Source organism: Silene latifolia, chromosome 9, assembly GCF_048544455.1.
Source record: "Silene latifolia isolate original U9 population chromosome 9, ASM4854445v1, whole genome shotgun sequence".
NCBI classification, from domain to species: domain Eukaryota; kingdom Viridiplantae; phylum Streptophyta; class Magnoliopsida; order Caryophyllales; family Caryophyllaceae; genus Silene; species Silene latifolia.
The window spans coordinates 68,471,412-68,480,487 of record NC_133534.1 but is presented as its reverse complement, the minus strand read 5'-3'; the positions used below and the strand labels follow the sequence as shown (position 1 = coordinate 68,480,487).

The 9,076-nt window shown below is 34.9% G+C and overlaps 1 long non-coding RNA gene across 2 annotated transcripts; it reads left to right on the top strand.

The window, feature by feature from the left end:
• The first annotated feature begins 2,750 nt into the window (after positions 1-2,750).
• Positions 2,751-5,253, top strand: LOC141598142 (uncharacterized). 2 transcript variants are annotated; one of them, XR_012523268.1, is made up of 5 exons: positions 2,751-2,898; positions 3,046-3,100; positions 3,534-3,583; positions 4,869-4,949; positions 5,177-5,253. It is a non-coding gene; the product is annotated as an uncharacterized LOC141598142 (long non-coding RNA). The 2 variants fall into 2 exon arrangements; XR_012523267.1 differs by having other exon boundaries at positions 2,755-2,898; positions 4,912-4,949.
• The last annotated feature ends 3,823 nt before the right edge of the window (positions 5,254-9,076 follow it).

Below are 9,076 nucleotides of genomic sequence, written 5' to 3'. Positions count from 1 at the left end.
GGAGTTCATCTTAGTCATACATCTCCTTCATCTAAGGGCTCCTATAAAAATTTCAATTGCTAAATCCAACATGCTATTTTACTCAATCCAACACATTTTACTAGTTTTTCTATCACTGCCCTTTATTTAACAAAAAAAAAAAGAAAAAAAAGAAAAAAACAAACACCCACCCAACTCCTGCAATCAACCTTCCCGCAGCCCTAATCAACATCCACCAGCATCGGTCGCCTGCCCTCGCGCCGACCTCTCCCCCTCGCTGTCAACTACATCCCAGCCCCGCCGTCAATCCAACACCTTTGTCCCGGCTGAAGGTTGGATCGAATGGTGATTGCAGCTTAGTCGAGGCAACGAACATGGCGCGGAGAGGGTGATCGGCACGGTTATAGGGGCGGGAAAGGGATATCGGCGCGGGTGGTGAGGGGTGGTCGGCAGTGGTAGGGTGGGATAGGGGTTGTTCGTTGTTGGGTGTTCATTTTTTTTTTTTGGGGTTTCGATTCCTCCATTGGTGAGAGTTGAGTAATTAGGTTAAGAAATGAGAGGGGTAAACTCGGAATAAGACGAAAAATTGTGCGTGATTTTGTAAAACTGTGTGCGGGATTTAGCAAGTCCCATAAAATTTATGGACTCAAATTAGCTAAGTGGACTTCTGAGATCCCTCTACTGTATATATAAATTGAGAAATTATATTACATTTAATATTAAGCAGTCATCTTCAAGTTTCATGTCTACTATTCACAAATGATATCTATATCTATACACCTTACATAAAAGCGAGTAAGGAAAGTTACTATTCATCAATGAACAGTAACCGGGTGTCTCACTTTGCTTATTATTCAATAAAAACGCACCGTTTTGGGCTCATCCACTACTACAGATACAGGCTATAACAACGGTTTTTAACCGTTGTTATATAAAAAGGCGGACGTTGTTAAAGCGTCCGTTGTAAAAAGTTTTAACAACGGTTGGTTTTCTTAAGGAACCCGTTGTTAAAACTATTAACAACGGTTTTAAGTATAAAAACCCGTTGTGGAAAGTGTGACTCAATTTTGGTGGGAAAGTTATAACAACGGTTAATTTACAAAGAACCGTCGTTATAACTAAAGACAACGGGTTGTTTCTACATGACCATTGTTGTTTGTTTTTACAAAATAAAAAAAAATTAAATTAAATATTACTAGATGCATGCATAATTACGGGGCCCGTTATAATTCCGATGCATGCATTATTACTGCCATCCCTCCTGTACTGTGCATATGAATGAACAATATATGGAATGAGAAGGATTTACATTAGATTTGAAGCAGGGAGATATGATGATTATGGCACAACTTCCTAAACATGCATATATTATATTAATTAAAAAACAACTCAAAGGACACATTACTTAGTATAAATACATACATTATCTCAACCACCATTCCATTATCTCACTATCTTCAAACCCTAACTGCTAAAACAATCTCCAACCCCTAATTAATCTTTCAAACTAACAACTCCAAAGTTCATCAACAAAATGAACGATTACATCCTTAAAACTCTTACTATGACCGAGAAAAATACTAGCTTCATCCGCCGGTTGCTCCACATCGAGGACAGTTTTAGGAGCTATCTTGTGGATGTTCAAGCCGCACTCAAGGACGCCAAAAGAAATGGCTTGACAGAGCAGCAGTTGTTGCAGCTATATGACGATATAGCAACTGCTGAACGAAACCTCCAAATAGCTAAGGAGGAGAGGAGGGATATCATAGAAGAGAATAAGACTCTCTATGAAAATATAAGAATTGCATTTTTAGAAATGTAATTCTTTTTTTTAATTTATGTATTTATATATATATATATATATATATATATATATATATATATATATATTAATGAATTATTAATTAAGTTTATCATGCATTCCTCTCTATCATCTTGCTTCTTCTTTTTTTTATTTTATTTCATTTGTTTTACGACCTAATTAAGCGAATAATAACATAATAATGATCGATAAAAACCCATCATATATACATGCAAATGAAATAATTAAAAAAAGAAAACAATGACGATGAAAGACGATGAAATCAACAGTGACGGCGAGATTTACCTGATAATTAGAGAAAGTAAGAGACGATGAAACCAACAGTGACGGCGAGATGATAAAGCGATGATGAGAAAGAGAGAAAGAGACGATGAGAAAGTGTGTTTGCTGTGTTTGTGTATGTTTGTGTTTGTCTGTGTTTGTGTTTGTGTTAGGTTATGTATGTGTTTTGTGGCTGTAGCTAATCTGTGTTTGTGTGGTTTATAGTATTGAAAGTATTGACAACGGTTGTTCAACAACAACCGTTGTTAAATAAGTTTTAACAACGGTTGTAAATCAACAACCGTTGTCAAATAAGTATTAACAACGGGTTTAAAAATACCCGTTGTGATTACTTTTCACTAACTTTGCGCCAATTTTGCGCCAAATTATTAACAACGGTTGTGCAAATTTAACCCGTTGTTAAAACGTATAACAACGGTTATATAACCATACCCGTTGTAATTAAGTTTAGTAAAAATCGCGCCATACATTCTACAACGTCTATTGTGATTTTCGTGCATAAACGTTGTTAAAGGGGCGTTGTAGTTGCCTGGATTTGTAGTAGTGATCCCCATATTATATTATTCTTGTTCGCCTTCTTTGTGTCTCTCACCTCAATCATCCACTGCTTCCTCGCATATGCTCCCTGCACTTCTCTCTAACACCGTTCTCTCTCTGCAATTTTGCTATTTCCTCTCTCCTTTGTTAATCAAAATCTTCTTCTTCACCTCAAACTAATCTCACCTCCTTCCACAACCTCCTTTCCTACCTTGGGCGATTGTATCAATATTAAGCACGATTCTCGTCTTGAAGGTCGCATCTGGACGACATATATGGTAACTTTACTCTTCTTTGTTGTGATTTGTTAGATAATTGTTGTTTATGTGATTCCTTATGTGATGCGTTCAGCGATTAAGTGGAGTCGATGTTGTTGCTGTTCAAATGAATAGTACTAATAAGATGTGTTGATTGCTTTTACTTAGGTCATTCCATTCCAGCACCTCACTTCCCACTTTCCTGCCTCATTGAATTGAAAAGGTAATTTTTTTTTTTCATCCATGTCAATTTTATTCATCGGTTTGCTGTTTTATCTTGTTTGTTTATTTTCTTTGATTACGATCTATTCTGATGTTTTTCGTGGTGGAACGTATTGTATTTTTCAATAATGGGGTTTAATTCACGATATTTTTTGTGTGATGCTCGATTTTCTAATCCATATTTTTACAAATCAGATGTTATTTCCATGCTTCTACTTTAAAGTTCCCTCTTTCTCCCACACCTTTTACTTATGTTACTGAGATTGTGAATCGGCAAATAATAAGAAACCCAAAAATATCGGCAAATATGGTCACATCTTTATCAAATATCCCCGTGCAAGGTTTAATTTTTAAGTTTCTTTTCTAAACTGTTTGTAAAAAACTTAGGGTTTGGATTGAATTTTAAATGGGTGTGTTTGATTTTGCTTGCCCAGATCTGTTAATTGTGGTTTTTCTATTCCTGATACTAACAAGCACATCTCAGGTAACATTTTTTTCCATTTTCATTTTCGAGGGTTTTACCGTGTGTTCTTCTTAAAGTCCACCTTTTGTTTGTATAACTTATATATTTTTTAAATGTTTTTTTAAAATGAAATAGGCGAATGGGGCATTTTTCTTTGATTTGTCTTGTGTGAGGTAGGCAAAAATTGTGTGAAATGAGTCCAAATTACGAGAAAATCATGCTCATATTAGTGTAAAAGTAGTTGTCAAAGAATTTGTTTTACTGTATACTTGTGCAAGGTTGCTTTGTACAAGTATTTGGGCTATTTTCGGTTTCTGTCAAGAAATGTGTAGAATTAGTGATGTTTCTGGCTTTGGTGGAGTTGTGGTCTGTTTAGGAACTGTATAATGACGGGGTTCTGGTCTGTTTACGAATTGTATAATGTTCGAATTTTTTGGGTTTTTGTTGCTGAAGTGCTGGTTTGATTAAACTTGGAGATATTGAGGTTGTGTAAAACTTATTTGAGAAAGGGTGTTAGCTGAATTTTATGGATATTGTAGGTTTTGGATTCTGGCTTGATGAAGTTTAATTGTTAATTAGTGTGTGTTAATGGAGTCATCGAGGTTGGATTAGTCGAAATTGAGGAATGAAGTTTTTGGCTTTTCCATTGTGCAATACAAATTCAATTACTGAAGCGTAAAACCACTGGTTGCTCTTTGTTTTACAATCATGTTGCAATTCATAAAATTGAATTTCAGGATGTTTTGGGATTTTTTTGAAGTTAATTTGCAGTCGAACCTTACACAAATCATGTGAACCACGAGTTATTTTCAAACGCCGTATAGACAGGTTTTGGTTTTGTGTTACTGATGGATACCTTAATTTGCTTTATACGATTATCCCTGCCAAAAAGCAATGTTTATTATCTACTCTGTATATGAATTTTTCATTTAGAGTAACACTATAAATGGACAAATTGAGGACTGGTGGATAATGTATTTTTTGCGACATTGGGTGTGATTGGTGCATGCTTGGCCGATGGTAGTTTTGGGGCTAGGAAATTGTACTGATGGCTTTTCTCGAATATAATGGCGTTATTATTTCTATTATCTTCGAATGTTCATATGGTGTCAAATGTGAGTGAGCTTGGAAGTTTGGAAGTGCAGTATATAATGAGACGAAATTTTGTTTTTGTTGGTGTTTGTGGAGTAGCTGGTATTGCGTATATCAGGGTTTGTATGCTTTTCCTAGCTTAACAAGAGATGTGAATGATGACCATGCCATTCACTTTCGAACTGGTTTCAATTTGAACTGTTGTCATTTTTAGGCATGCTGAAATGAAATTAATTAGCTTTTGCGGTGTCCAACAGATATGTTGCAACTCCGTTGTTCCATTGTTCTAGAACAGGTGTGTCTCATCCTCTGTTATTGATATCATTGTCATTTTTGTCAGTTATCACTCTGACAATTATCTTTACGTTGCAACACCATTGTTGTAGAACGACACTTTTCTGACGTGGCTATACGAGATAAACAATTTTACAATTTTGAACGTATATTAAAGTTTCCGTATATACATTTTTATAGTCTATTGCATATAAACCTTATGTATGAGATTATTTTTTTTTGGCTCAGAGTAACACTGAGGACGCTATGAGGGTACCGCCCTGAATGTTGGGAGCAAACTGACGGCAAGCTGCATGCATTTGTGGTCGAAGCGGTAGTAGAAGGCACAATAGCTGCTATCTCCCAGTTTTTGAAGGTAAATCTCAATTTAAATTAGTCGCCAACATTTGGGCTTGTGTAAATGCATCATTGTTTGAAACCGCGAATATGATGTGAAGCACTGAAATGAATTATACTTAAAAAGAATTTTTCATTTGCACTGCTTGCCAGGAAAAAGATGCAAATATCAATTTTTCTTTCCCGACTCGGCATCAAGTGGAGGAAGAGAAGGTTTAAGGAAAATGGAGAAAAGGCCAAGCAGGATGATAAGGAGGAAGAGGAAGAGGGGAAGGGAAAGGAGGAGGCGTTGAGGTAGGGAAAGGGAAGGAGGTGGAGGAATATTTTTCTTAAATAAGTCGCTTTGGGTGAACATTTGCCTTTAGGATAGTTAAACCGACTGTGAAATAGTAGCAAGGTGTTATCATATTGGACAACATTGGGCTTGGGATGATTCTATGTTGGTGGAGTAGGGGAAGGGACATAGGAATAAGGAGGATGAAGAGGATATGAGTGAAAGGGGAACATGGATTGGGGGACGGGAGCATAATGGGAGAAGGAGGTGAAAGGGAATGAGGAGGTGGTTTTGATCTGGAAGGGAAAAGGGAAAGGCAGAGGAGGAGGAGGAGGAGATAAGGGGGAGATCGACAGAACAAACATTGCTTTTGTTACATCCAGCAAAACGTATGGCAGGGATTAGTTCCGAAAAGGGAAAGCGCAAAAGTTGGCTTTACGACATTGGCTTGCACCTGTAAGCTTTATACAGAAAGGGGGATGAAGAGGAGAGGAGTTTCATAGAAGGGGCAAAAGTTTGATTGCTCTTCGATGCTAGAATTGCAAATTTGTCGATTTTCTCTTTCACATCATTGTTTGAGGAATGAGAATTAGTGAACCAATAACTTCCGAGATGTGAATGTTTTATATAAATTGGATGTAAATTTCAATTGTATTAGACTAAATGTATATGCTTTTCAAGGTGAGCTTATGAGAAGAAGTGGTCAATGAAGATCGACTCTTTTACTTTGTATTGGACTTAATTGTATTCACCAACCTGCATTGTTTTTTAATTTAAAAAAACAAGTTCAATCATGAGACAAATAACCCAATGAAAATTTTTTGTTTAAGAAAATTGCATCAAACAAATCGAACTAATAGAGTTGTAAGTTTATTTAATTTTGTTAAGTGATTTATTATATATATCTTCAATCATTTACGATTGACAGTGGTAATTATTAGTGATACCAAGAAAATATCATTGATTAAGATGCTCATTATATTATCTGCTTAATCATATACAAATGCATTAATGAAAAGACTAACCACAACACATACATAAAAAAGATAATTAAACTAAATCGATTAAAATATCTTGGGGTATCGCGCGCGCGATACAACAACTAGTATAGCCAATAAAGATGCACAACCAAGCAAGTCAAAATTTTCATTGAAATTTCTGCAAGGTCCCACTCTAGGAAGACCCAAGGCGGTCACACTACCAAATCTAGAGCATAATTTATTGCAATTGAGGTGCTCATTATTTCTTCTAACATACTTATTTTAATACAAAACGTCTTGCTTGTGACGGCCACTATCCGTCACAAGCTTGTGACGGATAGTGACCCTCTCACAATATGCAAGTGGGAGGGCAAGTGGAGCGCTCCATATCCGTCCCACTTGCCCTCCCACTTGCAATTGTGTGAGAGGGTCACTATCCGTCACAAGCTTGTGACAAAGAGTGTCCATCACAAATAAGAAATTGCTTATTTAATAGTATTTTATCCTATAAACATTACTCCCTACGTTTCATATTATATAACGTGTTTGTTTTTCGAGGTGAGTCTTTAACTCTTATTTTTACAAAAATATATTAATCTAATAATTATATACCATAAAATTCCTTATAAAAATATCTTTCAATCAGGTATATATTTCATTATGTTTACCCTTATATTTTGAGAGATATTGAAGAAAAAAGAGAGTATCTCGAAAAGTGAGAATGACATTAAAAAAGAAATAGAGGGAGTATTATCCATTTATTACTATGCATTCTATATTATCAAGATACAGTCTGGACTGTTAAAAAAAATAGATATTCTCTCATGTACCCCTAAACTTTTTCGTTTTTCTAAGGTGTACCCCTCATTTTTCACAAAAAAACTTTAACCGACAATAATTTTCTGTTACAAGTTTAGAAAACGATAATTTTTTTTTTCAAACCAATTATCTCGTCAAGGTCTTGAATTTGAAAAAAAAAATTCACCGCTTTTTGAACTCGTAGCCGGTAGTTATGGTTGGTCAAACATTTTTTAACGAATAAACTTTGATCGACCATAATTCCCGACTACGAGTAGAGACGTCGGTGAATTCTTTTTCAACCTGAAGACTTCTTAAAGACGGTCAATTTGAAAAAAACAAAGTATATAGTATTCTGAACTTGTAGTCAAGTGTTATTGACGGTCAAAGGTTTTTTTACAAAAAAAAAAAGGAGTAAATCTTAGAAAATGAAAAAATTGAGGGGTACATGAGAGAATATCCCTAAAAAAATGAACTCTACATTACTTTTTAGAAAATGGAAAATATCTTGACTCAATTTATTGAGTCCTCAAGTATCGTGTCTAAAATGGCTAGAGAAAGCTTGAGGATGCCAAAGTAGAATCATTGCACATTTGCACATCATCTTCTTTGGTAAAACGACACCCAATAATGGTATCCGTCTATACGTATAGACGGATAGTGTCCGTCTATAATGAGAATTTGTGTAATGTTATTGAGTGAACAAATTAGCTAAAAATCCCTCGATAGTATCTTGCATCGACTTTTACTTCACTCAAACTTGTCACTCTCCATTATCTATCTTCTTTAGCTACTCGGCCAATCAAAATGTATATCTTCTAAGGAATGTTGTATGATTGATAGCTCGTGGTGGTTTGTGACTTCGATAAATTAAATATACCTATTGTAGGTGTAAAATGAAAATTGTAGAAGAATAGCTAGAAGTTAATTTGTTTTTTTTTTCACATGAGTATGATATTGGACGTTCACTAAAGTTGTCGAGACACGTCAATTTACTTAAAGTTCGTTTATGATAGAATATGTGTAAATATTTTTTAGGATATTATGTAATTATTTAGTTACCGTTTATATTGTATATTCGAGATTGTACAATCGTAATAATATACAATATAAACGGTAATTAAATAATTACAGAATATCCTAAAGAATATTTACACATATTCTATCAGGTAGTGTTTGGATACCCGGAATTGATTTCATTTTCATGATTTCAATGGTAGAAATCAAAATGTTTGAATTCAATTCCAAAAATTCGTTTGGAGATCACATGGAATTCGATTCCGGATTTCAATTTCTTATTGGCGTTTGGGAACTCATGGAATTGGAATTGGAATTGGGCGGGTCACGTATGGGTCGAAGTCACCAATTTTTTTTTTTGATTTTTTAATTAGGAAAAAATAAACCTTGTGACGGAAAATATTTGCGATTAAAAAAATCATAAAAAAAAAATTGCGATGAAACTTACATCACAAAAAACCGTAATCAAGAAGTGATGGAATTGAAATGACTACTATATAGTAGGAATTTAAGAGTGCCAAATTTTAACTAAGATGGAATTGATAGGGAATTGAGGCCAATTCCAATTCCAAATTCTAGGGGCTCCCAAACGCTTGAATTGTCTCATTTTCGGAATTCAAATCCAATTCTAAGTTCCCAAACACACCATCAGTTTAATTCAAAGTATTACTGTATTAGAATGAATATATTGTTTTACCACCAAAAAAACATAACACATTGGGC